This window comes from Sus scrofa, chromosome 1 (assembly GCF_054392235.1).
Source record: "Sus scrofa isolate SSC_HxYL_T2T_F1_AM1 chromosome 1, Sscrofa_HxYL_maternal_Yorkshire_Landrace_v2.0, whole genome shotgun sequence".
NCBI lineage: Eukaryota > Metazoa > Chordata > Mammalia > Artiodactyla > Suidae > Sus > Sus scrofa.
The window spans coordinates 116,721,813-116,740,078 of NC_139383.1; the positions used below are offsets into that span (position 1 = coordinate 116,721,813).

General features: G+C 40.5%; 1 protein-coding gene and 1 long non-coding RNA gene across 5 annotated transcripts in view; one reads left to right on the forward strand and one right to left on the reverse strand.

Annotated features, from left to right (window-relative positions):
• Window positions 1–18,266, reverse strand: part of ZNF609 (zinc finger protein 609) — a 242,975-nt gene that overhangs the window by 51,575 nt on the left and 173,134 nt on the right. The gene's annotated exons all lie outside the window — the stretch shown is intronic.
• Window positions 1,432–9,402, forward strand: LOC146406313 (uncharacterized). The gene is made up of 2 exons (XR_014810001.1): window positions 1,432–4,802; window positions 5,202–9,402. It is a non-coding gene; the product is annotated as an uncharacterized LOC146406313 (long non-coding RNA).

Here is an 18,266-nt window from a genome sequence, read left to right on the forward strand (position 1 = left end):
ATCAACTCCACCTTCCAAAGGGCAGCCACCAGTCCCTCCCAGCAGGAAGCCTGCACCAAGCCCCTGTACCAGCTTCAGCCATAAGTGGCAAACACCAGAAGCAAAAGAGGCTACCACCCTGTTGCTTGCAAAAAGGAGATGACACCAAATATCTATACAAAATGAAAAGGCAGAGAATTATGACTCAGATAAAGGAACAAGAAAAAACCCCAGAAAAGCAGCTAAGTGATCTGGAGATTATCAACCTCCATGAAAAAGACTTTAGACTAACAATAGTAAAGATGATTCAGGGAGTTCCCGTTGTGGCTCAGTGGTTAACAATCCGACTAGGAAACACGAGGTTGCGAGGTTGCGGGTTCAATCCCTGGCCTTGATCAGTGGGTTGAGGATCCGGCATTGCTGTGAGCTGTGGTGTAGGTCGCAGATGTGGCTTGGATCCTGCATTGTTGTGGCTCTGGTGTAGACCAGCAGCTACAGCTCCGATTAGACCCCTAGCCTGGGAACCTCCATATGCCGCAGGAGGGGCCCTAGAAAAAAAAGACCAAAAAAAAAGATTATTCAGGATCTTGGAAATAAACTAGAGGCAAACATTGATAAATTATAAGAAAGACTGAACAAAGAAATAGATTTAAATATTAACCAAGCAGAGATGCAAAATACAATAAAAATTCACTAGAAGAAAACAACAACAGAATACAGGAGGCAGAAGAATCAGTAATTGAGGTGGAAGACAGACTAGTGGAAGTCACTGATGCAGAACAGAAAAGAGAAAAAAGATTGAAAAGAAATGAAAACAGTCTAAGAGAACTCTGGGACAACATTAAATGCACCAACATCCATATTATAGGGGTGCCAAAAAGAGAGGAGAGATGGAAAGGGCCAGGGGAAAGAGATAATAGCTGAAAACTTCCCTAACATGGGAAAGGAATCACTCACTCAAATCCAGGAAGCACAACGAGTACCATAAAAAATAAACCCAAGGAGGAACACACTGAGCCATATATTAATCAAACTGACCAGAATTAAAGACAAAGAGAAAATACTGAAAGCAGATAGGAAAAAGAAAGAAATAAGGTTACTGGCTGACTTTTCAGCAGAAACTCTGCAGATCAGAAGAGAGGGCCATGGAGTTCCCAATGTGGCTCAGTGGTTAATGAATCTGACTAGCATCCATGAGGACACAGGTTCGATCCATGGTTAAGGATCTGGCATTGCCATGAGCTATGGTGTAGGTCACAGATGCAGCTTGGATCCCATGTTGCTGTAGCTGTGGCATAGGCTGGTGGCTACAGCTCCAAATGGATCCTGAGCCTAGGAACCTCCATATGCCACAGGTGCAGCCCTTAAAATGACAAAAACAAAAAACAAAAAACAAAACAAAACAAAAAAACAACAACCAAGATTACTATACCCAGTAAGGCTCTCATTAAATTTTTTTTTTTTTTTTGCTTTTTAGGGCCGCACTTGCAGCATATAGAAGTTGAATCAGAGCTGCAGCTGCTGGCCTATGCTACAGCCATAGCAACACAGGATCTAAGCAGTGTCTACAACCTACACCACAGCTCACAGCAATACCAGATGGTTAACCCACTAAGCAAGCCAGAAATTGAACCCACATCCTCATGGTTACTAGTTGGGTTTGTTAGCACTGAGCCACAGTGGGAACTCCTCTCATTCAGATTGAAGGAGAAATCAAAACCTTTACAGACACTCAACCAGCTTTACAACAAATACTAAAGGGACTTCTCTAGGTGGAAAAGAAAAGGCCACAACTAGAAACAAGAATATTATAAATGACAAGGCTCATCTGTAAAGGAATACATATAGTAAAGGCAGGAAATCCACACACAAATATGCTACCAAAACCAGAAATTGTGAGACGATGAGGATACAAATGCAGGATACTGCAGATGCATTTGCAATTAACAGAGAAGCAACTTAAAAAAAAATCTTGCATGTATATAGACACCCATATCAAAACTTCATGGCTGCAAACTAAAAATATGCAACAGATACACAAATAACAAAGAGCAATCCAAACACAACACTAAAGATAGCTATCAGGGAGTTCCCATCATGGCACAGAGGAAACAAACCCAACTAGGAACCATGAAGTTGTGGGTTCAATCCCTGGCCTCGCTCAGTGGGTTAAGGATCCAGCATTGCCATGAGCTGTGGTGTAGGCCATCAGCAACAGCTCCGATTAGACCCCTGGCCTGGGAACCTCCGCACCTCCAAGGGTGCGGCCCTTTAAAAAAAAAAAAGCAAGCAAACAAGCAAGCAAGCAAGCAAGAAAGTTATCAGTCACAAGAAAAGAGAACAAGAGAAGAAGGGAACGGAAGAAAAAAGACCAACAAAAACAAATCCAAAACAATTAACAAAATGGCAATAAGCACATACATATTAATAATTACCTTAAATGTAAATGGACTAAATTAAATGCCCCAACCAAAAGACATAGACTGGCTGAATGCATACAAAATAAGACCCATATATATGCTGTCTTCAAGAAACCCACTTCAGGATTTCCTGCTGTGGTGCAACAGGATCACTCTTATCTTGGGGGCACTGGGATGCAAGTTTGATCCCTGGGCCCAGTACAGTGGGTTAAGGATCCAGTGTTGCGAAAGCTGTGGATTAGGTCTCAAATGCAGCTCGGATATGATCCCTGGCTGGGTCCATATGCCATTGAGTGGCCAAAAAAGAAGAAAAAAAAAGATACCCACTTCAGTTCTAGTGACACATACAAACTGAAAGTGAGAGGATGGAAAAAAATACTCCATGCAAATGGAAATCCAAGGAAAGCTGGAGGAGTTCCCATTGTGGCACAGAGGAAATGAACCCGGCTAGTATCCATGAGAACTCGGGTTTGATCCCTGGCCTTGCTCAGTGGGTCAAGGGTCTGGCATTGCTATGAGCTGTAGTGTAGGTCACAGACTTAGCTTGGATCCCAAGTTACTGTGGCTGTGGCTCTGATTTGACCCCTAGCCTGGGAATTTCCATATGCCATGGGTGCAGCCCTAAAAAACCAAGCAAGCAAGTAAGAAAGCAAGGAAGAAAGAAAGGAAGGAAGAAAGATATAAATGAACTTAGTTGTAGAATGGAAACAGACTCACAGACTTTGAAAAATTTAAGGTCACCAAAGGGGACAGGTGGGAGAGGAGGGATGGACTGGGGGTTTAGGACAGAAAAGTTCTAAAATTAGGTTGTGATGATGTCTGTAAAACTATAAATATAATAAAATTCAATGAATTACAATAAACAAACAAATAAATAAAAGGTAATCATACACTATATACCTGGAGGCCATCATACCTTTGGCTGTCCATCTGAGTCTTTGTCTCACTGGGAAGGAAGCACCATGAAGGAAGGTATGATTTCAATGAGACAGCTCTGAGGAAATATTTGCCTGGGGTTAAGATGGAATCACACTTGTCCACAGTTTTACAGCTTTATGACCTAGCAGGAAGAATCAGGATAAGAACATGGCTAGGCGCTGGCCTCCAAGAGGCATTTTTCCTGTCTTTTTCAGCTAGAGGCTGAGAGATGCAGCTAGCTGTTGAAGCTGCTTCTTTCTGGTATCCTCCACGTGGCATTTTCAGGTTTGTTGAGGGAGCAGAGCTGAACCACATCAAGTCTCTCAGTGCCAGAGAAAGGGGAAACAGTAATAAAGGAGAGAACAGTTGGGATCAGAGAGTGGATGATCTTCTACCTAGACTGCTTGGGAAGCAATGCCTCTCATTATTATGTGCAGTTCTAGATTTCCTCTGTGTTTTTAACCTGTGACAATAATTATTCAGCAATTTTCAGTGGCCTCTGTTATGGGCTGAAATTTGTTCCCTTCAAAAAGATACACTGAAGGCCTAATTCCCAGTACCTCAAAATGTGATCTGACTTTGAAACAGAGTCCTTACAGAAATAATCAAGTTAAGATGAGGTCATTTAAGTGGGCTCTAATCCATTATGACTGGTTTCCTATAAAAAGCGTAGATTTGAACACAGTGACAGACACACTCAGAGAGAAGATGTGCAGGTACACAGGGAAAAGAAAACCATGCGTCTGGAGCATCTACGTGCCAAGAGACACCAAGGACTGCTGGCAAACACCAGAAGCTAGAAGAGGCAAGAAAGGATTCTTCCTTCGAAACATTAGAGAGAGCATAGCTCTGATGACACCTTGATTTCTGACTTCTAGCTTCCAGAATGGTGAGACAATAAATTTGTTGTTTTAAGCCAGGGAATTTTTTGTACTTTGTTATAGTAGCCCTAGGAAACTAGTATAGCCTCAAAAGCAGAGTGTTATTCCTTAAACCAGTCAGATTTTACTTTAAAAGTCTCAGTGAATTACTGCTGCTAGCTGAGGAGATTACAGTCTAGGTCAGTAGTTCACCAGCAGGGTGGGTGGAGAACAGTGGTGGTGACAGCAAATCATAAATCCTAGGGAGCTATTTCACAATTAACATGCCCAAGCTCCATCCAGAACCTGATGATTCAGAATATGAGTGGGGGATAGCCAACATTTATTTTTTTCATTTTGTGGCTACACCCACAGCATGTGGAGTTCCCGGGCCAGGGATTGAATCCAAGCTACAGCTATGACCTATGCCACAGCTGCAGCAACCCCAGGTCCTTCAAGCCACTGCACCAGGCCAGGGACTGAACCTGTGCCTCAGCAGTGACCCGAGTCGCTGTGGTTGGATTCTTAACCTGCTGCACTATGGCGGGAACTCCATAATATATATTTATTTATTCATGTCTTTTTAGGGCTGCACCTATGGCATATGGAGGTTCCCAGGCTAGGGGTCTAATTGGAGCTGTAGCCACTGGCCTACACCACAGCCATAGCAACATCAGATCTGAGCCCCTTATGCAACCTACACTACAGCTCATGGCAATGCCAGATCCTTAATCCACTGAGTGAGGCCAGGTATCAAACCTGCATCTTCATGGATGTTAGTCAGATTCGTTTCTGCTGGGAAACTCCAACATATATTTTAAAAACAAGCTCCTCAATGGAGTTCCCGTCGTGGCTCAGTGGTTAACGAATCTGACTAGGAACCACGAGGTTGCAGGTTCAATCCCTGGCCTCGCTCAGCAGATTAAAGATCCAGCATTGCTGTGGCTGTGGTGTAGGCCAGCGGCTACAGCTCCGATTAGACCCCTAGCCTGGGAACCTTCAAATGCTGAAGGTGCGGCCCTAGAAAAGACAAAAAGACAAAAAAAATAATAATAATTATAAAAAATTTAAAAATAAAAACAAGCTCCTCAAGTAATATCACTCTTTCACCCCAACAAATGAGTAACACTAAGCTTCAACAAAAGGATGAAACTTCAGGTCTTCCTCAAATTGATCTGTAGATTTAATGTAATCACAATCAAAATCTCAGTACTTTTCCTTTCCCATAAAAAGAAAGATGATCCTAAAATCTATACAGAAGTGCCAAGGCAATCTTGAGAAAGTATGATAGAGCTGGAAGACTTAACAATACTAGATATCAAGATATATAAAGCTATAGTTATTAAGACAGTGTAGCACTGACACAAGATTAGACAAATGTATGAATGGAACTGAAGAGAGAGCCTAGAAAAATATCCACTCGTACATCACTTGATTTATGACATATGTGACATTGCAGTGCAGTGGGGGAAAGGATGGTCATTTCAATACAGTGCTGGGTCAACTTGGTATTCATCTGAAAAAAAACAGAATCTTAACTCCCAATTCATATCCTAAACAGAAATCAATTTCAGATATACTCTAAGTATAAATATGAAAAGAAAAACAGTTCTCAGAAAAAATATGCAAATATCTTCATTATTTTGGGAAAGGTAAAATTTTCTTAAACAAGACACAAAAAGCATTAACTATAGAAGAAAAAAAAGATAAACTAGACTTTATAAAAACAAAGAACTTCCATTCATGAAAAGGTACCATTAAGAGAAAAGGTAAGATATGGGAGAAGATAGTTATGATACAGATAATTGACAAAGGACTCATAACCATAACATACACAAAGAACTCCTAACAAATCAGCAAGAAAAAAACATACAATCCAATCCAGAAACAGGTAAAAGATGTGAACATATACTTTGTAAAAGGAGATTTCCAATCACAACGGATACAGCAGAAATACAAAAAAACCATAAGAGAATACTATGAACAACTATACGGCAACAAGTTTGACAATCTGGAAGAAATGGACAAATTTCTAGAATCTTACAGCCTGCCAAAACTGAATCAAAAAGAAACAGACCAGCTGAACAAACCGATCACTAGAAATGAAATTGAAAAGGTCATAAAATCACTCCCTACAAATAAAAGTCCAGGACCAGATGGCTTCACAGGTGAATTCTATCAAACATATAAAGAGGAATTGGTGCCCATCCTCCTTAAACTCTTTCAAAAGGTTGAAGAAGAAGGAATACTCCCAAAGACATTCTATGATGCCACCATCACCCTCATTCCAAAACCAGACAGAGATACCACCAAAAAAGAAAACTATCGGCCAATATCATTGATGAATATAGATGCAAAAATTCTCAACAAAATCTTAGCCAACCGAATCCAACAACATATCAAAAAAATTATACACCATGACCAGGTTGGGTTCATCCCAGGTTCACAAGGATGGTTCAACATACGCAAATCAATCGGCATCATACACCACATTAACAAAAAAAAAGTCAAAAATCATATGATCATCTCAATAGACGCAGAAAAAGCATTTGACAAAGTCCAACATCCATTCATGATCAAGACCCTCGCCAAAGTGGGTATAGAGGGAACATTCCTGAATATAGTCAAAGCCATTTATGATAAACCCACAGCAAATAAACACTCAATGGGGAAAAACTGAAAGCCTTCTCACTCAAATCTGGAACAAGACAGGGATGCCCACTCTCACCACTGCTCTTCGACATAGTTTTGGAAGTCCTAGCCACAGCAATTAGACAAACCAAAGAAATAAAAGGCATCCATATAGGAAGAGAAGAGATAAAACTGTCACTGTATGCAGATGACATGATACTATACATAGAAAACCCTAAGGACTCAACCCAAAAACTACTTGAACTGATTAATAAATTCAGCAGAGTAGCAGGATATAAGATTAACATTCAGAAGTCAGTTGCATTTCTGTATACCAGCAATGAAATATTAGAAAAGGAATACAAAAACACAATACCTTTTAAAATTGCACCTCACAAAATCAAATACCTCAGAATACACCTGACCAAGGAGGTAAAGGACCTATATGCCGAGAACTATAAAACTTTAATCAAAGAAATTCAAGAAGATGTAAAGAAATGGAAAGATATTCCATGTTCCTGGATTGGAAAAATCAATATTGTAAAAATGGCCATAATACCCAAAGCAATCTATAGATTCAATGCAATCCCTATGAAATTACCCATGACATTTTTCACAGAACTAGAACAAACAATCCAAACATTTATATGGAACCACAAAAGACCCAGAATCGCCAAAGCAATCCTGAGAAACAAAAACCAAGCAGGAGGCATAACTCTCCCAGACTTCAAGAAATACTACAAAGCCACAGTCATCAAAACAGTGTGGTACTGGTATCAAAACAGACAGACGAATGGAACAGAATAGAGAACCTAGAAATAAACCCTGACACCTATGGTCAATTAATCTTTGACAAGGGAGGCAAGAACATAAAATGGGAAAAAGAAAGTCTATTCAGCAAGCATTGCTGGGAAACCTGGACAGCTGCATGCAAAGCAGTGAAACTAGAACACACCCTCACACCATGCACAAAAATAAACTCCAAATGGCTGAAAGACTTAAATATACGACAGGACACCATCAAACTCCTAGAAGAAAACATAGGCAAAACACTCTCTGACATCAACATCATGAATATTTTCTCAGGTCAGTCTCCCAAAGCAATAGAAATTAGAGCAAAAATAAACCCATGGGACCTCATCAAACTGAAAAGCTTTTGCACAGCAAAGGAAACCCAAAAGAAAACAAAAAGACAACTTACAGAATGGGAGAAATAGTTTCAAATGATGCAACCGACAAGAGCTTAATCTCTAGAATATATAAACAACTTATACAACCCAACAGCAAAAAAACCAATCAATCAATGGAAAAATGGGCAAAAGACCTGAATAGACATTTCTCCAAAGAAGATATACAGATGGCCAACAAACACATGAAAAAATGCTCAACATTGCTGATTATAAGAGAAATGCAAATCAAAACTACCATGAGATACCACCTCACACCAGTCAGAATGGCCATCATTAATAAGTCCACAAATAACAAGTGCTGGAGGGGCTGTGGAGAAAAGGGAACCCTCCTGCACTGTTGGTGGGAATGTCAACTGGTACAGCCACTATGGAGAACAGTTTGGAGATACCTTAGAAATCTATACATAGAACTTCCATATGACCCTGCAATCCCACTCTTGGGCATCTATCCAGACAAAACTCTACTTAAAAGAGACACATGCACCCGCATGTTCATTGCAGCACTATTCACAATAGCCAGGACATGGAAACAACCCAAATGTCCATCGACAGATGATTGGATTCAGAAGATGTGGTATATATACACAATGGAATACTACTCAGTCATAAAAAAGAATGACATAATGCCATTTGCAGCAACATGGATGGAACTAGAGAATCTCATCCTGAGTGAAATGAGCCAGAAAGACAAAGACAAATACCATATGATATCACTTATAACTAAAATCTAATATCCAGCACAAATGAACATCTCAGAAAAGAAAATCATGGACTTAGAGAAAAGACTTGTGGCTGCCTGATGGGAGGGGGAGGGAGTGGGAGGAATCGGGAGCTTGGGCTTATCAGACACAACTTAAAATAGATTTACAATGAGATCCTGCTGAATAGCATTGAGAACTTTGTCTAGATACTCATGTTGCAACAGAACAAAGGGTGGGGGAAAAAATGTAATTGTAATGTATACATGTAAGGATAACTAGATCCCCTTGCTGTACAGTGGGAAAATAAAAAAATAAATTAATTTAAAACAATAAAAAAAATAAAAGATTTCCAAATGTCCAATAAGCACATGATAAAATGCATAATTTCATGACTTATCACTGAAATGCAAATGAATACCACAATGAGAAACTGCTACATACCAAAATGAGAAAGACATAAGGTCAAGTGTTGGCAAGGATGCAGAGCAACCAGGATTTAAACTGGAAATAGCAGTATAAATTGGTTCAGACACTTTGGGAAATGGGCAATATCTATTAAATCTGATCATATGCATATCTTATGACCTAGGAATTCCATTCCTAAGTATATATAGAATAAAAATGTGTACATATATTCTCCCAAAAGAAATGTACAAAGATTTTCACAGCAACATTTTTCACAACAGCCCCAAATTAAAAACAACCCAAATGGGAGTTCCTGGGCGCAGAGGAAACGAATCCAACTAGGAACCATGAGATTGCGGGTTCGATCCCTGGCCTCACTCAGTGGGTTAAGGATACAGCATTGCCGTGAGCTGTGGTGTAGGTCGCAGACGCGGCTCGGATCCCGAGTTGCTGTGGCTCTGGCATAGGCTGGCAGCTACAGCTCCGATTCAATCCCTAGCCTGGGAACCTCCATATGCCGCAGGTGCAGCCCTAAAAAGATGAAGACAAAAAACAAACAACCGAACAAAAAAACCCAAATGGCTATCAGCAACTGAATAAATAAGTAGTGTTATATTCACATTATATTCATGAAATACTATAAAATAATGACATTAAAGTACAACTATGTGCAACATGGATGAATTTCACTGGCATAATACTGAACAGCTACACATTAGAAAGTACATACTGTAATGATTCTATCTAATTAATGTTCAAAATAGTTAACACTAACCAATGATGTTAACAATCAGAATTGACTTTCTTTGGGGGGTTAGCTATTGGAACGGAGATATGAAGGGGTTTGAATTTCTTCATGCAGATGTTGGTATAATGTAGCGTGCTCACTTTGAAAATTCAAGGACCTAGTTTGTGCATATATTTATATTTATATTATTGTGGGGGTTTTTTGTCCCCTTTTTTTTTTTAAGGGCCACACCCACAGCATATGGAGATTCCCAGGCTAGGGATAGAATCGGCGGCAGAGCTGCCAGCTCACACCACAGCCATAGCAATGCAGCATCTGAGCCACATCTTCCAACTATACCACAGTTCACCGCAACTCCGGATCTCCAACCCACTGAGCAAGGCCAGGGATCGAACCCACGTCCTCATGGATACCAGTGGGTTCGTTAACCTCTGAGCCATGATGGGAACTCCTATATTTATATTATTGTTGAATAAGACCTACTAACATAAAAACAAAAGCTTTGCATTTGTGACTCCTATCGATCAGTGCCAGGATCAACTGAAATGCAGATTAGGTCTATATTTTAGACAGTCTGTCCAACCACCAGGGTAGCAGACCACTCCACTATCTAAAGCAACAGCACATGGGGGAAAGATTCCACTGTCTTCACCTTTTCTTTTTTTTTTTTTAAATGGCTGCACTGATGGCATTCAAAAGTTCCCAGGCCAGAAACTGAATCTGAATCACAGTTGTAACATATACTGTATCCTTTAACCCACTGCACTGGGCCCAGGATTGAACCTGTGCCTCTGCAGCATCCCAGGCCACTGAAGTCAGATTCTTAACCCACTGAGCCACAGCAGGAACTCCTCTTTACCCATTCTTTCTCCACATGATACTTGAATCTGGGAGATTTTTAAATATAACAATAAGGAGCAGGGTAAAAGCTAAAAAGCAGAAGGGACCTTGGTATATGGGAAGAGGCACAGTATTTCAAGTGTACTGAATGATATGGTAAGGTTTTCAAAAGATGAGGATAATCAGAGTCATAAGGAGAAAGCAGGTTGTTCACTGAATTAGCTCAGGGTTAAAAGTTTCATTTCATTATGAGTTCAAAGGGGGTGGAAAATTATTTGATAGCAGTCTTTCAGGCTTTTTTTTTTTAAGATATCCTAAAGAGAAAATAGAGAACGACTTGTGGGAGGGAAACTACTCAATTTCTCACCAGAGCCTTTTTGTCATAGAGCTTGTTGCTATGGAGAAGGCCATGAAGGCAAGCAACTAAGGGAAAAAAAGGATCTGGCAGGAGTAAGCCCAGGGACAGTGGATTAAACAAAAATTCCTTATGCAATTAGCATATAGCAAGGCCTATAAATGACACACTTTCCATTTTTTCCTAACCCCTAACCCTCTAAAAGTACATGGGCCTGGTTTGCCACTATAATTTAACTCAAATACAGAAAAGCCTAAATGGGCCTAACAAAGCCTAAGCTTGGCAGACAAAACACATGGCCATTTAGCAGTGTTGCCTCATGCCAGGGGGAATCAGCTACCTACCCACCCTATCCTGGGGAAATTATCTCCAGCTGCCGAAATTATAAAGTTGATGCCCTATGATTTCTTTGTTCTGTAAAGCCTAAGGGAAATGGGATAATGAAGTAGCAGAAGAGGTAGAGAAACAGCCTCTCGTTTCACAGGGTAGTCAGAGGCAGAGAGGGTGTGCGTGCGTGTGAGTAAGAGAGGAGAGAGAAGAGAGAGAGGAAAGGCGGGGGGGGGGGGGGGGGGAAGCAACTCACTATCATTAAGAGGCAGCAGCAGAGACCTGCGAGCAAAGCTCTGCCCGAACCTGTCTGAAACTACTGCCATGGGAGAAAAGGCTAGCTGCCAAGTTTGTTAACAGCTTCTGCTCATCATTGTTATAACAGCATTATCAATCAGGGCAGGGCCAGGACCTATTTTTAGCAGTATAAGCACTGAAAAGGGAGGGTGCAACATCTTCTGGCCAATCTTGCCACAACCAATGATTGACAAAGACAATTCCCTCTTCTGTCCCACACAAATGGTCACAGAATTGTAAATATCAGAGCTGGAAGGACCACAGAGATATGCAGTCTAAGCTTCTCATTTGACAAGTGAGCAAACTAAGGCCCAGACCAGTTAAATGACTTTTATCCACAGAGTAAGAAAACATGAAGACTCTCAGATGGGGTCTTTTCCTCATAGAATCATATGCCAAAACTAAATCAGCTGGAGCTAATGATTAGCCCCAGTTTATACCAGAATTGTATTTATTGACCAGGTATCACCTACTGGGGTTCACAAAAAGCATCAGGAACTAAATTATTTGGTAAAGGATGGCATTAGTAATAATATAGATCTGTCTTTGAACTCATTTGAGAGGGTTTTGTTACTGAAATATCAAAGGAATCTAATGTAAAACAACCCTTACCTATTTGGCAAGCCTGCAGGCTGGCCCAGTTTACTGCCTGACTGTCCTTTGCTGGCAGGGAGGGAGGAAGTAGGTGAGAGTGCACAAAAGAGTATCTCTCTCCCTTGGAGATTAGTTTATTTTGCAATTTGCAAAATGAAACTCAAAAGTCTGAAATTTTTCCTTAGGGCCTCAGGATTTAAATATGTGACAGTAACAGATAACATAATCCACAAGGGTACACAAAACTGTGTAACTGTCCTAAAGCAACCCCTGGGAGTAACTGCTAGGTGGGAAGAATGTGTTGGCTGTTTTGGGTAGAGGAGGGGTTGGGAGAAAGTAAGTATTGATTTCCCTCATGTTTCCTTTGTGTGGTTGCTGTTGCCATGTGGTGGTCTGTTGCTATGAAGATTTGTGGTGCCAGACAATGGCTGTTAGGCTCTTTATGACTGTGCTGTTGGTAGAGCTGTTGCCGCTAGTGGGGCTAGTATTGGTTAAGCAGCGGAGAAACCTTGGTCACTGTGCACCATCTCTCTCCAGGTAAGTGCTGCCTGAGGGAAGACTGAAGGTGAAAGGATGTTAATTATATCAAGAAAAAGAAAAATCAGCAGCTGAGAACCATCTTAATTTTTCACTACAAATATCTAAAATTAGATATTTCGAAAATAAAATAAAGATATTTCATAGTTCAAACACATACTTTCCCTACATCAGAATCACACAGAATAAACTGAGGGTAACTATCAAGGTTACCGTTTCTATGAAAGATTAATTGACAGCCTCTTCCTTTTAGTGAGAAGGGCAAAGACCCACAGCTGGGATCTACAATCAGATGAAACGAAGAACCGCTGAGACAGGTTCTCAGCGGTGCTACCACAGGCAAACTAACTTCCTGCTAAGCCAAACCACTGCCTATTACTTTGATAATGAGAAAAATGCAGCCCACAGACCAAAGTACAGGACTCAACCACAGAGTTTGAAGTGGGGCCAAATGTTCTCCTAGGTACAGGGGCCAAAGTACACAGAAGTCACCTGGGTCTGTGGAGATGTCAGTTATTTACCCATCCTAGCCATCCTCTCATAGATTACTTTTCCTTCCATCTCAGAGCATACATATACTTTTAGAGTATATGTAATTTAAAGATCATCCAGCCCCTATTCAAATATATATATGAATATTTAAATTTAATAAAATTTAAAACATAGTTCCTCAGTTCCACATGCTACACATTTCAGGTGCTCAATATCATTTGCCACTAGACTATCATTTTGGAGAGCCTATTTCCACCAAAAAAGTTCTACTGGACAGGGTAGATCCAGCCCAAACCCTCAAAAACTCGAAATCTAAGGCTAGGAGTTCAGAGAGTTATCCAAGATCATACTGCTAGCTAAATGTATAATCTCTTCTGGAATTCAACCCTCCTGACTCTAGTTCAGAGATTATTTGTTCTGTACTACTATGCCTTTAGGGCACTATTGTTCCTTGAAACAATTCTTCTCAAACAATTTCAGACACTCTTAGTTGTTGGAATAAAAATGTATACCCTGATGTGGAGATGGGAACACATAACCTTTCCATGTTTGTTTGAGTATATATGACAAAACCTTTACCTAGTGCAAAAACTGAAAACTTTCTCCTCCCTACTAAATCATTAAGCTAGATTTCAGCTTTGGAAGAGAGACCAAGCTTATCATGGAGCTTTTCATTCCCTCTGGCATAAAAGGGAGTTGTAATCACTTCAGTTTCAAAAATGTGGTTTTACCACACTACAATTTCTGTCTTTCTGATATTCTTGTAAAGGCCACCAGACTAATTTCAGAGATGTTATAAGAGGGATTTCTATACTGAGTGGGAGGGTGAACCTAGATATATTATTACCAAAACTTTTTTTAAAAAGCAGAATTCTCCGCAAATATAATTTTATGAAGTACAACATAAATTATCCAATAAAAATAATCATAGCATTATGAGGTATTAGGGTACAAGTAATTATTTGGATGCTTACAATTTGGTTGTCATATTAAATGCTAGAGATACTGTGGGTCCACTAAATATAAATAAAAGAGCTTACTTCAGGAGTTCTCCTTGTGGCTCAGCGGTAACAAACCCAACTAGTATCCGTGAGGATAAGGGTTTGATCCCTGGCCTCCCTCAGTGGATTAAGGATCTGGCCATCGTTGCTGTGAGTTGTGTAGGTTGTAGATGAGGCTCAGATCTGGCATTGCTCTGGCTGTGGCATAGGTCAGCAACTGCAGCTCCAATTCGATTCCTAGCCTGGGAACTTCCACATGCTGTGGGGGCAGGCCTAAAAAGAAAAAAGAAGGAGAAGAAGGAGGAGAAGAAAAAGAGCTAACTTTAGCTAAAAACAACAACATATTAATCACCTAAGGAGTTCCCGTCGTGGCTCAGCAACAAACGAATCTGACTAGCATCCATGAGGATGCAGGTTCGATCCCTGACCTTGTTCAGTGGGTTAAGGATCTGGTGTTGCCGTGAGCTGTGGTGTAGGCTACAGACATGGCTCGGATCCTGCGTTGCTGTGGCTGTGGCAGAGCCTGGCAGATACAGCTCCGATTAGATCCCTAGTCTGGGAATCTCCATGTGCCATTGGTGCAGCCCTAAAAAATCAATCAATCAATCACCTAAAACTAGAACTGCTCAGGGTTGCATCTAGCTGGATAAGCAGAGGTGGGAGCTGGATCCTGCCCACTCAATACCCCTCACTCCTAATGAATGCCTCTGAGGTTCCTCCATGCTCAAGTTCCTCAGAGTATAACTTCAAAACATTTCCTTTGAAAATATCTAGGAGTTCCCGTTGTGGCTCAGTTGTTAACGAACCTGACCAGTATCCATGAGGATGCAGGTTTGATCCCCAGCCTCACTCAGTGGGTTAAGAATCCGGCATTGCCGTGAGCTATGCTGTAGCTTGAAGATGCAGCTAGGATCTGGTGTTGCTGCAGCTATGATGTAGGCCAGCAGCTACAACTCTGACTTGACCCCTAGCCTGGGAACCTCCATATTGCATGGGTGTGGCCCAAAAGAGACCAAAACAAAACAAAACAAAAAAGCCCCACTAAACTGAAGGTTCTGACTTTTGTAACTTCAAAAAATTGATGATGGAAGCCATTGCTTAAAAAAAAGAAAAGGAGTTCCCACTGTGGTGCAGTGGGTTAAAAATCCAACTCAAGTAGTTTGGGTCGCTGTGGAGGTGCAGGTTCAATCCCTGGTCTCACCAGTGGGTTAAGGGATCTGGCATTGCTGCAGCTGCACATCTGCGGCTCAGATTCAATCTCTGGAACGTTCATATGCCACAAGTGTGGCCACTAAAAAAAAAATAGTACCTTACAAAATCCCTCATTATTTTCAATCAAGTCATAGCAAATGAACCCAAGAGAGGCTACCAAAAAATTACCAAATTTTTACCTACATGCTTGAAACACATGAGTACAAGGCACAGTCAATTTTATTAATAAAATATTTTCTGATTATTTTACTTTTTGTGTAAAGACCACACTAGTTCTAGAGGATATAAAATTATATATGAAAAGCAGTTGCTTGCCTCAACTATTTTATAGTCACAAAGGAGAAAAGACACATAGGAATCCTAGGTGGAAATAAGGACTAATGTATATTCGTGCCATCATAGTTCTAGAAGGAAAAGAGAAAGAGGGTGGTGCAAGAAAAAAAAATCTGAAGAAGTAATGGCACATATCACCCTTTATAATCTAAATGCTGAAAATGACACAAAAGCTTTGAAAGCAACCAGGGGAAAATGACATATTATTTACAGGGGAACAACAATTCAAGTGATTGCGTATTCTCAGAAACCATGAAAGGTAAAACAAAATGAAATATTTTTAAAGTGCCGAAAGAAATATAAACCTATATTTCTATATCCACCCCCCCAAGATCTTTTGGGAATAAAAGTGAAATAAATACATTCTCAGGGAGTTCCCTGGTGACTTCATGGGTTAAGGACTTGGCACCATCACTGCTGTAGTGGGTTCAATCCCTGGCCCAGGAACTCCTGCATGTTGTGTGCATGGTCACACACACACACACACACACACACAAAATTAAAGAGAGATTTCAAGCAGAAAAGAAACAGGTGACTCAGAACATCAAGAAAGGAGGAAAAGCAAGGAAATGTTAAGTGTCTATGTAAATATAATAGTCTCTTGAATTCTTATACATATATTTTTTTTTCTTTTTTTTTTTTTTTTGGCTTTTTGCCTTTTCCAGGGCCGCTCCCATGGCATATGGAGGTTCCCAGGCTAGGGATCTAATTGGAGCTGTAGCTGCCGGTCTATGCCAGAGCCACAGCAACGCGGGATCCAAGCTGTGTCTGAAACCTACACCATAGATCACGGCAACACCAGATCCTTAACCCACTGAGCAAGGCCAGAGATAGAACCCGAAACCTCATGGTTCCTAGTCGGATTCGCTAACCACTGAGCCACGATGGGAACTCTTCTCTTGAATTCTTTATAAGATGACTGAAAGGGAAAAAAAACTTAAAGTGGTCTAATGGGGTTTTTAATGTATTAGATGTAATACATAATACCAGGGGTTTGTAAACTTCTCCAAAAGCTTATCAAAGGTAAACAAATCAGGAGTTCCCTGTGGCTCAGTGGGTTAAGGATCCAGCATTGTCACTGCAGTGGCTCAGGTTGCTGCTGTGGTGCAGGTCTGATCCCTGGCCCAGGAACTTCTGCATGTCAGGAAGTTCTGCATGTAGTGGGTACAGCCAAAAGAAGAAAAGAAAAATAGGTATACAGATCAGGTGGAAGGCAGATGCTGTTTTAGTCTTCCTTGTTTTTAAGCCTAGAGAGTACATGTGATAGCTAAAGCTACATTAGCAATTTTGCAGTAAATAAGTAACTTTATGGGGGAATCTAGGTAAAGGGTATACATGCTATCTTTGAAACCACTCTGTAAATCTAAACTTAAAAGACTTAAAAAAAAAAAGTAAATTTAAGTAGCCTCAAACATTGATTATATTGTGAAACCATACCAGCCTTAGACTGCTTACCTTCTGAATTTTCTTACATTAATTTATTTCATCTTCTATTTCTAGCAGAAAAATCCAATTCTCTTTTTTTTTTTTTTTTTTTTTTTTTGCTTTTTAGGGCTGCACCAATGGCATGTGTAAGTTCTCAGGCTATGCCTATGCCACAGCAATAGCAACTGGGGATCCCAGCCACGTCTGTGACCTACACCACAGCTCATGGCAACACCAGCTGCTATAGGTCCCACCTAGAGGACAACAGGACAGAAATGACCAATATTTCAGCATCCTAAAAACCATCAGGAGTTTGTGACCTAATGAATACAAGGAGGAAGAAGGACTGACACAAAATAAAGAGAATAACCAATAAAAAGGGACACATGGAAATCTGGAGAAGTGTAATATTACAAGGGCAAGAGAGGGAAGTTCCAAAAATGAAGAAATAGCAGAGTAGTTCCTGTCGTGGCTCAGTGGTTAACAAATCCGACTAGGAACCAGGGGTTGTAGGTTCGATCCCTGGCCTTGCTCAGTGGGTTAAGGATCCAGCATTGCCGTGAGCTGTGGTGCAGGTCACAGATGCGGCTTAGATCCTGTGTTGCTGTGGCTGTGGTATAGGCCAGCAGCTACAGCTCCGATTCAACCTCTAGTCTAGGAACCTCCATATGCCGTGAGTGTGGCTCTAAAAAGAAAAAAAAGGAAAAAAAAAAGTAGACAAAATTCATGATATAAAGTCTCAAAGAATCTGCAGAATAATAAGAGAAAAAGGAAATAGTAGAATAAGAAAAAATACACTTAAATAAAGAGAAGGGAAATTGGATCATTTAGGTGGCTGGCTTTGATCTTGGTTATTTAAGAGCACAGAGAGAATGAATTAAGTACTGGGGAATGTGAAAATAATAGGGAGATGAAGGGACTGCTAGGCAGTCTTGTGAGCTCAACTTATGTCAGCTAGCATAAACTTTCATCAAAACTAGCTTAGTTTTGTGAATTGTTTC